This window comes from Poecilia mexicana, unplaced genomic scaffold (assembly GCF_051168715.1).
Source record: "Poecilia mexicana isolate PSO_F unplaced genomic scaffold, ASM5116871v1 scaffold_23, whole genome shotgun sequence".
NCBI lineage: Eukaryota > Metazoa > Chordata > Actinopteri > Cyprinodontiformes > Poeciliidae > Poecilia > Poecilia mexicana.
The window spans coordinates 2,848,066-2,860,690 of record NW_028263392.1 but is presented as its reverse complement, the minus strand read 5'-3'; the positions used below and the strand labels follow the sequence as shown (position 1 = coordinate 2,860,690).

The 12,625-nt window shown below is 37.4% G+C and overlaps 2 protein-coding genes across 2 annotated transcripts in view; one reads left to right on the top strand and one right to left on the bottom strand.

Annotated features, from left to right (window-relative positions):
- LOC106931787 (amphoterin-induced protein 2-like) overlaps window positions 1-12,625 on the bottom strand; it is a 45,735-nt gene that overhangs the window by 18,024 nt on the left and 15,086 nt on the right. The gene's annotated exons all lie outside the window — the stretch shown is intronic.
- The window catches only part of slc38a4 (solute carrier family 38 member 4), a 31,565-nt gene continuing 30,240 nt past the window's right edge, over window positions 11,301-12,625 (top strand). Inside the window, exon 1 of the mRNA XM_015010133.2 lies at window positions 11,301-11,530. The gene's annotated coding sequence lies outside the window, so the exon portion shown is untranslated. The remainder of the gene's footprint in view (window positions 11,531-12,625) is intronic.

Sequence of the window (12,625 nt, the reverse complement as noted above, 5' to 3'; positions counted from 1 at the left end):
GTTCCTCAAAAGAGAACAAAAGAAGCTGATGTGATTGTGATAGCTAGTGCTGCCTTTTGTCAAGCTGCTCCTAGAAAGCTCCAACTTTTTGGTATGTAGCTCTATAAGCAGATCATAGATTAGATCAAATCTGCCTACAATGTTCAGGCAGAATAAACCTGTCATGTTCTTGGTTTTCATTGCCTAACAGACGTCTATGCTCTACGATGGTAGGATTGGTGTTACAGAAAACAAAGATAGACCTTTGTGTCAATATAGTTAACCCCATACAGGCATGCGCACCAAATCCCAGTGGCATTTTTCATCCATCTATCTGAAGATTAACATTTGGGCTGATTGAGCAAATTTGAGGATGGGTAGCCATTTTTGGGTTAGATCTGTCTAGATTGTTAACTACAAAAAGCATCACAGAAATGTGCTGACTGGTCGTATAGAGAGGGAAATGCTTCAGGCAGTTTATAACATGATCCAAATTTCAAGAAATAAAACCAAAACAATATTTCAAAATGTAACAAAAGATTTCTTTTCTGGTCAGGAATGAATCTGTACAATTTACAAGCTGCCAACATGGCCAAGGTTTGAACGTTCTTGCAAGTATATTTATAAATGTATACCCTGAGAACAGTAATAAGTTTTAAGTAATAAAAATATATATGATTCGCACTGATATCATATCGGGTCAATGTCGATATTGGCCGATACTCAAAGCTGCAACATTGATATCGGAAGTGAAAAGTTATATCAGGACAATTCTTTTCCAACATAACATTCTGTTAGCTAGAATGGCTAGCCAATTCTAGCCAATCTCTTCTGGGGGATTAGGGTTAGCATTAGGGTCAGATCCCTGTACTCCCTTTGTTCGTGTTTTGAAAATAAGGTTGCAAACTTGTATCTTTGTGTGTCAGGAGTTAAAATCTTCACATTCATTAAATGAATCTGTTTCATGAGCCATGGATGCTAAAGGGAAGTTTGTGGAGCCGGAATAAAATCAGATAAATCAGTATTTTTCCATCTTGTTCCAACTGTAATTGACCTTTGGATGGAAAATATGAGATTTAATTGAGTTCTTAGCCAAACTGCAGCTGAAGTTGTTCTGTTTTATGTAAGTGTTGTGGAACAGAAGGACATCCACAGACAGTTTTCCCCTCATGGTCAAAATAGCATCCATCTGGACAAACATCCATTAGGTGAAGGGTCTTTGTTTGGGTCTGGGTTCCGTCCCTCGGACATGAGAACTTCGTTTTCTGCGCCAAATTCAGCAGACAGCTGTTGGAATGAACGAAAACACAACTTATCCTCCTCCACTGTTTATCAGGCAGAGATTTCAGCACAGAAAAACACAGATGTGGCCAAAGCAGGAAGATTACACAATATACATCTCCTCCGTGCCGCCGGACGTTAAGGTGCAGCTGACTCTGAATTTACCTCTTTGTTCTCCCGAGAAGAGAAGTCAACTCTTTCCACTCATCATTCAAAGACACGGATCAGAAAGTTTTCTTTGTGCATTTGTTTCATCACCGTGGAAGGTTGCATAACCAGAGCTTTTCTGTTTGGCTTGTTTGCAAATTGGGAGTGAACCCCCAGAAACAGGTACCATCCTGTCTGAAATTTGTTTAAGGTATTATTGGTCAATTTCAGGCTCAAATTTCAACCCTTTCCATTCAGCTGAGTTCAGTGGATTGCTGCATCTGCATGTTCCCATGAAAATTTGACAAATAAGAGCGACATTTGTGCAAACTCGCAATCAGCTGGTTTTGCAGAAAATGACCTGTCATTTAGATCACACTAGTTTATAAATATACAATGAAAAGATTCCTCTTAGGTGGTCCGCCAAAATGCCACAATCTTTCAAAATTTTACAATCAAAACAAACTACAGTTAAGATTACATACATACAATGAAAATAACAATTGTCTATACAGCAATATATAATGTATAGAAGATTGAGATTCTACATATTTTGAGACTGTTAGAATCTGAATCAACAGGTCTGAAGTCAGTCAGACAGTCCCATAGCAGCAGAGATTCATGTGTGACACATTCTTGAAGCAAACATTAAAGCTGAGTCAATGATGAACAAACTCTAGCCAGCTAAATAACAATTATCAAGGCCGAGCTAGCGGGACAAAAACAATTAGCTAACAAAATACATAACATGCTACACCATTTATCCAGCCCACACCATCAAAAATGTGTCACCTCGAATCTTTTTTTTTACTTAATTTTCTTTTTCTGCTGTTTTTGTGGGCCACTAAACTTAGTTTAGATTACTTTACTTTTTGACATACCCGTCGGCGGCCGTTGAATCACTCCAGGTGTGACGGTGCAGTTCAACGACTCAGTGATTCTTGAGAATAGGGACAAAACAGGTCCTATGGATAAAGCATGAAATTTGAATAAAATATACACAAAATATATTTTTTTCAAATATCTAACTAAACTAACCTGGGTCATGTGAGCACAACAATGTATATTTTTCTTTTTTTTTTTTTTGCTGAATATTTTTTATTTTAAACATTGTAGTCGGTGGATGATGCCTGTAAAAGCCCTTGTCCAGGAGCAGAACTCAATACATTCTTATAGTTTAAAACAATTAAAGAAATACTAAAATTATATATTATGACAATTAAGTATAAGTAGTCATATAAATAATTATAAAAGTATCGATAAATTGAAATAAAAATAATTTTTAGATATTTTCCAACTCCGTTGAAATTTGTCCTTAATTTTTGTCAACACCATCAGAAATGAAAAGAATGTAAAAAAAAATCAGGCATTATTGGGGGGCACCAGAACTTCTGAGGACCCCATGACATCGTCTTTTCTCTTCCTTTGCTAGGAGGACTAGTTAGCTCCGGTTAACTTAAGTTATTCTTTAGTTTTTTCTTCTGTTTTATTCCTAAGTTGTTTGTCACAACCATGATGTGTCAACTCCATAACTGACAATTTACAAAACTTTGATGAAATTTTGCGAAATAAAAGCTTAATTTTGGTAAACTGTAAAGATTTCATGGACCTGATGAGCTACAATATGGCCTCCTTCAGAATAACATCATATAAATTGAGGTAGTTTGGCATTTTGTCAACTCCGTCAGATGTCAACTCCATCAGAGTTTTTCTGACTCTTTCAGTGAAATTGTTGTCAAATCTCACTTAATTGTGCAACTAATTCATTTTAATGTATTTTACATGAATTGCATTACTTCACATGTACCAAGTTTTTCATTTTACTCAGTAGTTTGTCACCACCTTCAGTTCTGTGTCAACTCCGTCATGCACTGTCAACTCCATCAGATGGACTTTTTCTTGTTTTTTGTTTTAAATAATATTTATTTTATTTCTTGAGAAGCATTTGTCTGTAAATTGAGTAAAAATATCACTAATGGGGTATTTTAAAAATCATTTTAGGTTTATTTTTGTCAGATGGTGATGACAAAGTTCTGGGTCAGGTCGATTAAAAATGTAATTTTTTTTTAAAAATTCGCAACTGGGAGCCTGAAACCTTAGCATCTTCATATTTTCTAAACATTATTTGTCATATTTGCATACATAAGGTTGAGAAATAATAAAAAAAAATATATGGGAAAATTAAAACCCATTTTGTCCCTATTCTCAAGAATCACTGACCTAATGATGACAAAAACTTGCCAGGCAAAGTTATTCTTTGCAGTTTGACATATCTGTATCTTATCTTAATTTTTTAAGCATATAAAAGATCTAATAAATATAAGAGATAATTATGGATAAAGACGGGATATTTTAATTTTCCTGAGGTGAAACTGAACATGCAGCTTTGGAGCCCCCTGGTGGCATTTGCCTAATTCACCGATAAGCAAGAAACGGCTCTTGTTCTTTCAAGTCACACGTCCTAAATGACTCATAACATGCTAACAAATCGGTGTCCAGGCGGAAGAGATGATATTTTACAGTAACATTCTAGATGACATCATCAGTTGTTGGCAAACACTGCTAATCCACATCAGATCAGCTCAATGGGGAAGTATGCTAAACTTTAAATTCCACCTTCCAGTTATCCACTACTCTGAGCTGCCCCATCATAAAATCCCACTAAAACACATTCGTAGTTTGTGGTTGTAATGGAGTAAAATGTGAAACAGGTGTGACAACTTTTTAAACCAACTGATCAATCAACGTAGCTAAAAAAATAAAAAAAAAATAAAAGGACAATAAACGTTATTAATTTGTAACTAGAAGCAAACGACATTGAGAAATGTAAATAAAGTAACAGGAAACAATATAACCTGTCTTCCAGCTACAATTATGTTTATGGCTTCTGTAATCAAGTGGGTCAAACGTGATTGAAGTTGGGAGTTTATCAAGGTTTTAATTATGTTATCTTTATAGTGTGAGGTTAGTGAGGACAAAGTTTAACAACTGGCTCTCGAAGAAGCTTCGGTAAAGGCTTCAACTCTGAACTCAAACAACTAAGTTACATGTATACCTGCATAAAATGGATTTCCATTCCTTATTAATTCCAGGATAAAAATGAAGCTAGGTGAAGCATTGTCTCATAAAGAAGGCTGTTTCAGATTGTTTTTGACAGGTATTCAAAAACAAGCTGAATAACTTTTTTTTGTTGTTTTTTTGTTTTTGCTGTATTATGTCCAACAAATTTAGTTTGACCAATCAGAAACTTTAGTGCTTACTAAAATGTGCTTCAGTTCTTGTGGGGCATGAAACATCCTGGCCCAGAAAGAACTTTCATTTCACTCGTCACCTTTCTTTCAATGTACACACAGACTTAGACTCCTGTATGAAACGTAATTATGCCGCTCTTCTTAGACAGGGGTGTTGAAACATTAGCAGCAGCTCCGAAGAGTAACTTTCAGTCAAGGCCAGTCTTATCAGAAGCTGCTCTAGAACAGGTTTCTGTGTGCACCTCCAAGGATAATGTCCCTATATTCTTTATGAAGAATCTTTAAGAGATTTTGGTCCATAGTAGCTATGTTTCCATTCAATTATCACGGAAATTTTGACCAAAATTTTAAAATGTTGCAAAAAAGAAAAAAAAAAGAAAAAAAAAGCAAATTAGTTCTGTTTCCTTCTCCTGGTTTGGAGCAAATGAACCAAACTATATAAATCGTAATTTCATCAGATGTTGACATTATGTATGGTTGTAATAAATAGGAAGTATAAACTGTAAAACTAGCATGGATCACACATCACAGAAAAGTTTGAGGTTTTGGTTTTGTGCCTCTGGTAAGGCACAGTCCCAGTACTGAACAGTAGCGTTTGCTACACCAGCAAATGTGTCTCCGTCTTCCCTTTTAGCAAATGAACCCTTTTTTGGAAAAAACAAAACCACGTCAAGCAAGCGTTCAAAACTTTTCTGCAAAATTGAGAAATTTATTTAGAATTTTTATGTTTCCATCAACCTTTTCTGATGCAGTACTGTATAAAATGACACTGATGGAAGCATGATTTATGGCAGGACAGCAATACACAGAATTTGCGAGTAGCTATGCTAATGCAAAAAAAAAACACCTTATACTTCCTTATATATAATTAGCAAAGCAGTTATGTGAAAATATTATGGGGCTTTTAAGTTATATAGCTTCTTAATTAATAGTTACCCACACTACAAGTAATTTATTTCTTCAAATATTTAACTAAAGCTTGACAGCTGTGACTATTTATATTCTCCTGGCAACACTTCAATAAAAGCTGGTAGTTGAAAAATTGCCAGTTGTATGTCCTCTGTTATTGCCTCATAAATATTTTTTTTACACCAAGGAGTCATCATATAAGTTCTCTGTGGTATGTTTTGAGAATATAAATAGAACTTTGTGTCATCTTCTGAATAAAAACCTCAAAGTACTCTAACTTACTGAGTCATTCTTGGCTCAGCTCCCTTGACAACCAGTGGTTACCTGATTCCACTGAGGCGTAAAATCGCTCTATACGGAATGTGGGAATTCTACATTGTTGTCGGTTCCTCAGAATATGAGAGTGGAACGTGTGTTGTGCATTCTCAAGTATTTCTCGTGGGAGATAAAAAAAAACAAATAAACAAATTCACTACTTTGTGTGAAGTTAACATTTGCAATCAAACTAGATCATCTCCTTCATCTCCCGTATCTCTGCTGAATGTTTTACCCATGATTCACCTTCTCTGTTTCTTTTTGTCTAAACATTTGTCTCTTCTATGATTTGCTCTCAGTATAGAATTACACTTGTTTTCACTACAAACTCATAAATTCTCAAAGTATTTCACTTCAAATGTTTCGACTCAATAGATGAAAAAACAAGAGTCCCATCCACCTTCACCATCAGACCATAGAACTGACCGTGACCCCGAAGGTAAAGTAACAACAATTCATTCCTTATCTCTGCCAGATTATTCCTTGCAACATTGCAGACGAGCCAGCGTCCGTCCTCATTGGTCGATGAGTCCACCATTGAAATGTGACCAGTGCCTCACAGGGTCAGGGACCACCCTCAATCATCTGGAAAACATGCAGACTTCCACAGAGCCGCCTACTAGAAACCTTACAGTGAAACTGAGTTACACTGGTGTAACTGTTGCTTCTTCTCTTTACTGTACGGCCTTGGCCACCAATTCCAAGTTTCACTTTTTATGTGCTTTCTTGTTTTATTTTTAGCTTGAAAGTTCAGATTTGATGTGTCATAATCTAATATATGCCAAGAAACGGTCACCATGTGTCTGAAAGGTTGAACCCAGCTGCCTCACAGAGGAATTTCGTCCATGAAGCGTCTACGGTCTTGTTCTTGCGTTCGTTGTCCGTTTCTCTGTACCGTAGGTGTGAGGTCTGGATGTAGACGGCCTGATAAACTGAGGGCTTTGGTTTTTGGTTCACCGTGACAGACCAGAGTAACAGCCACATTACAGCAGGCAAGGGGTTGGCATGTATCGTATCGTATCAGTTATCATTTATCGTGATCAATTTCTTATGGTGAGTGTAGGATCAAAGCTTTCTGTTTACTTATGTTCATAACCTTTTCCAACATACGTACATAACCTTTATATAAAAGGTTATGTATCATTTTGAACTCTACGCTGGAGGGCAATAATAGGTCTTTAGGTTGTAAAAGTTGCAGACCTGTTTTTAGGTATCATTAAGGGATCAACAAAAACTAAAATAAGTAGCTTAAAGTCCCTCATAATAGAGAGGAAGCAGATAATTATTTTATTTACAGGGATAGAGTTGAACCTAGCAAAAGCTGTTGATGTGTTTTGATGATATGATCCAATATTAAGGGTGTTGGAAGAAATTACAGGTGTTATTAGCACAATCTATGGCTCTATTGTTGAGGTTGGACTGGTCATTTTGGAAAGTTACAAGAATGTGTGTGTGCTGACTTCCTTATCTGTCGAAGGATATGAAGGCCAGGGGGAGAGGAGGTTTTGAAAACGATCTCTGTTTTGCTGATGAATTTTGCTCTAAATACTTTGCGGTTTGTACTCGTAAGCTGATTGCATTGGTAAAACTTTCCCAATTTTGAACGGCTATTAATCTCTGCACGATTATTTGCAATCCCAAATTTCTAACTAGCTTTGTTTTGAAAGTTTTGCACCATTTAAAACATCTTCTGGTGAAAACAGATGAACTCAGAAAGTGGGAAACCGTCTGGTATTATTTGTGCACCAGAGCATTAGCAGCAGATGTAGCATACACTGCTTTGAACTAGTATTTACCCTCTTGCAGATTTCTTCTTTTTGCTTTTTTTTGTCAAAATTTCATGTTTTGGATCATTAAAACTAACTGAAATCTCAAAGGTAAACAGAGTGAAAACAAAATGTAATTTTAGATTATAACATTTAAAGAAAAGCTATTAAACCAAAACAGGAGAAATATAATTGCCCACTGCATTAACTCCTCAGTTAACAGCGACCAGTCACATTTTTCATGTCTGTTTACCAGGCCTAACCACTGCCAGGCGTGTAGAATCAAAAAATTAGCTCAACTCTACATGTCTGACAACAAGAATTAGGATAAAAGATATTTTTTTAAAAAGGTGATGTATTAAGCTGCCATCTTTCAAACTCAAGTACAGAGTAGAAACAAAGCCTATATGTCTGGCAAAGCGTACAGTTTCTACGGTTTTGGGACGCCATCAAACTGCATCATCCACAAGTGGAGGAAATACAATGATGCCAGTCTATCACAATGACTTAAAAATAAACATCAGTGTCTAATCAAGGAGGTTGCAAAGGAGCCCAGGACATCCAAAGTCAACAGAAAGAAAGGTGATGAGAAAAAATGGCCTCCAGTGGAGAGTTCCTAGGCCAAACACAACACAAAGATCTGCTTCCCATTTGCCGAGGAATCTCTTGATGAGTAATGGGAAAGTATTCCGTAGACTGATGAGATAACACTGTTATGTTATGGAAGAACAGCATCCAGTTACATCTGTTGTAGAATGGGAACTCTGGTGTGTTTTGAATGCATATGTGACAGGAGACCGCCTCAAAAGCAGGAAATGGACTACAGTGGAGGGCATTCTGGGTAAATACAACCAAAACAAACGCAAGAGTTTAGCGCTAGCATAAGAAATGGCTTATGGTCTTTTGCCAAAGACAGAAGGAAATTCGTACAGCTGCTAAATTCTGCCGCTACTTCGTTTTATTTACATTTCGCAAAGGAGGAAGCTGCGCTCATCTTTTCTTCACAGGTTTTCCGTGTCGTTTCCTTCAGAGGACGTTAGTGCAGTGCCACCACAGGCGACGGGGTGGAGGCGGGTTTTTCAAAGGGCTTGGATTGTTGTGAAATTAAACCACAGCAGCTGAAAATGTAACAAATGTTGCAATTTTGGTTCCCAATCGAGCCAAGTCTACCGGACTATCAGATGAGAATTTTGTTTTATTTGTTTCAGCTGAACGTAGTAACCCAGTTCTCTGGTACTCACCATCAAGCAAGAGAAACTTACTCCACCACACTGACAACTAACATTTAATTTATTTTCCAGTTCTAGAACACCTACCTCTTTCTGTTGCCACCCTGGGCAAGTGCCCATGTAGTCCATATCATGGGCACTTGCAGTGTCACTGCTTCCAAGATATGTGATACTGAATAGGTGAAGATGCAATTTACTCCAAAAATAACTGAATAGACTTTAATTAGCGTTGCAGCTCACTGATAGTTTCAAATCTAAACTGTTTAGATAGGGTTAGTGATAGGCTCGAAGACAAAAATTCAGGTTCTTCATGAAGATACCTCATCTCATGAGTGGTGCACCATGTTGGTGATTCCCCTCTACCCCCAGACTCCATAAATGAAATGCATTTCTATTTCAGTTAGTAGGTCACCAGGCCTTGTCTAGAGCCAAGATTTCTGCAACAGGAACACAGCTGAACGTCTCCAGCTGTTACAACCACAAACGTCAGAGAGTCTTCTCAGGATTTAGTGAAATAGAGCAGGAGGGTGAAAATCTAACAAATGAAAATCTAACAAGGTGTACCAACTCCCCTTTTTCTTTTTCTTTTTTTTTTCTTTTTTTTTTGCTGCAAGTCCACTGGTGAACATTTCAATGAACATTTCAACCAGCTTTGGATGTGAAACTATTTCTCAGTTTCCCAGTCCAAGTGGATAAAATGATCAAGTGAAAGTAGTTATAATAAATCCTGCAAGTCCAGAAACTCTATACTTAACTCTGCTCCTTATCTGCCTCAGGTGTATTCTGTCTGCGCCGCACCACGTCTGTAGAACTGGTTGTTCGGTTAGAGAGGCGCTGCCGTCGTGTGAGCGCATGGAAATTGCAAATCATGCTGAACAACTGGCAGCTTTACTTCTATGAAAACAAGCTGAATCCATCCAGCAGTGCCGTCCAAACATGTAAATATCTCATCATACTTGCCACTATTTTCTCCCACTTTGGCTCTAAAATAAACAAAAATGCACATTCTTTTGCACATATGGTTTTTCTTACCGCAGCAACTCGGCCAAGAGAAAACTATTTGTTCATTGTGAACCATGTGAGGGTATCTAAGTTAAGATTCTGTTGCTTTCACAAATGATAAGGCTGGAAAATATTATGAATCTGACAAGTAGATTACGAGTCAAACTAATACTTAAAGAATGAAATTAAAAGAACATAAATATGTGACTCATTATAGAATTCCATTATAAAAACATATGATTGGAAAGATTTCAAATGCAGATAATTATTTTAGACTGTCAAATATACATAAAAGCACAAGTTTAGGATCTATTTATGTTAGAAATTATTATTTTAAATTCTAAAAAATTGTGGAATGATCAAACCTAGAGCTAAGTGTCACAATTCTATACAATATCTTTGCAAAACATAACTAAAAAGTATCAAACTTGGTAGCTCCTCGTAGAATATTACAGTATATGAGACAGATCATTTATTTTCGAAGCACTTTTAAAATAATTAAAACTATGTACTAATGATCCTAATAGATTTGAAATTTGTATTTTAAAAAAAATTAATACAACTGTTCCATTTTAGCTCTTTATATGTTAAAACAAGAACAAAAAAAAGGAAAATTGCAAATGAGACATACAGTACTGAATTTATTCCAATTTAGATAATATATTAACAGAAAGAGTGGGGTCTAAATATAGATCCCTGTGGGACTCCACCACATCATATGACAGCAGACAGAACATACCGGCTTAAATCAGGACTATGCTTTGAGCCAACCTTCACTTATGTCCAAAAGATATCTAGGCCCCCAACCATGAAGAAACACCCTTTTATTGTCCATTGCTGACAACAAAGGGACAGCAAAATGTGACGGTATGCACATACATTTTGTTCACCTTTATTTTTTAGAACAAATAAGCAGATATAATTTTAAAAAGACAACACATAGAAAACATGTCAACACCAATCTTCTGCTTGAAGAATGATGTTGACTGACATGCAATGTTTAAACTAGATGCATCACATTACCGGTTTAATAACAAAGTTGCTACGAAAAAAAAATATTATTATTGTTATTATAATGGAAATAGAAAGCTGCCCAGTGCATAGACACGTTCTGGGAGACGCAATTTCTTTTTACGCCCCTGTTGATACCTTTCGCGTTCACAATTCCTCATTTCTGGTGCAGACTTTGCGCCAAACGTAACAGAATCGCGGATTTTCCATCAGTGACGCAGCGCAGTCGTTTTAAAACCCACTGTTTGTGTAAGAAAAATGAAGCAATGCTGCCTTTGTGACTTTAGGTACGTCCAATCGTTCTTACACCATGTTTAGAGATGGGGGGTGGGGAGGGGAGCTGAAATTAAATGAAAATAAACGCAACAAATAATAATCCTAGAAGTTTATGTTTTTAACAGTGACAACCCAGGGGGGAACATGAGGACCCTCCACCCCTCCCTTCCTCAATCCAGCCCGCCAGCCTCATCGTCAGAACAAGCTGCTTGTAACACGACGCTGCTGCTTCTTCTTGACTCACTCACATGGTAAATGGAAATTTCCATTCTGCTAAATGCCCAGGACCTGAGAATCCTGCTTTCAGAAGTCCACCTCTCCCTCTGCCTGCTGCAGCTGCGCTCCGCCACCGCCGTCATATAAGGTAAGCCCCGAGCATTGACAACCACTTCTTTACTTTGGTTCGGGGTTTTTTCTCCCTCTCTTCTTCCTCCCCAACCTTTGGGGTGATTATCTGGTTAATTCCGGACACCATATTTGACGGTGTGGAAGCGGGCCGTTTAATTCCTGACCGCTCCTCCGCGCACAAGGTTGCAGATCTGATCAGAAAAAAAATGGAATGTTTTTTACTTTCTTTGTTTGTTTTTATCGGGTTTTTAAAAGAAAACTGCAAAATTTCCACTTTCAGTATTTTTATCGGCTAAATCTAAGCTTCCTTTTTCGTTGTGGTTTCGCTGTTTGAGCGCAGCCGCCATGCGTGCACGATTCTTTATTTAGAAAAAAGCCAGAAATCCTGGCTCCTGTTGATGTTTTAGATCAACTTTCTTAAAGCAACCAGTTGATTTTCTGCACCAGAACTATGTTTGCATGCTTCTACTGAGCTTTGCATTCTCTCATCTGAAAAAGAGCAACACAAAGACTGCATCTTGAAGCTTCTTTGTGTCTGCTCCACACACACACACACACACAAAAAAAAAAAAAAATCATATGGACGCATCTGATCACGATTATTCAGGGAATGATAAACAGGGATTCAGATTTATGTAACCAGAGAAAGTAACCAGGGACTAATAGCTGTGCTGTGACTGCAGTCACAGGCTTACTGTCATGCTTTGCTTATGCAACCCGTTTGCATTAGCTTACCTTTAATTTGATTTTCCATAGAACTTAAGTTCCTTAGAACTGATGTTCTGCCCCTGATGTCCACAATAAAACAACAAGGATGGGTTTGATGTTGGCCCGGAGGATTTAGGGCTGTCCTAGAGCCCAAGTCACAGAGGAAACATGAACGGATTGCTGGGATGCTTTGCATACTTGCTTCTCGGTTGTTTACCATAAGTTTTAATGAAGCAAGAACTCTTTCTGTAATCTTCAAATTGAACATTTTACTACCGTGAGCTGGGCAGTTTGCAGCAAAGTCTGGGAACAAATGGCACCAGTCTGGCTTTAAGAATGTATTTGTGGTGACTTCAGGATCTGCCAGTAGCATTCTGCAAACTAAATATACCTCGTTGCCACA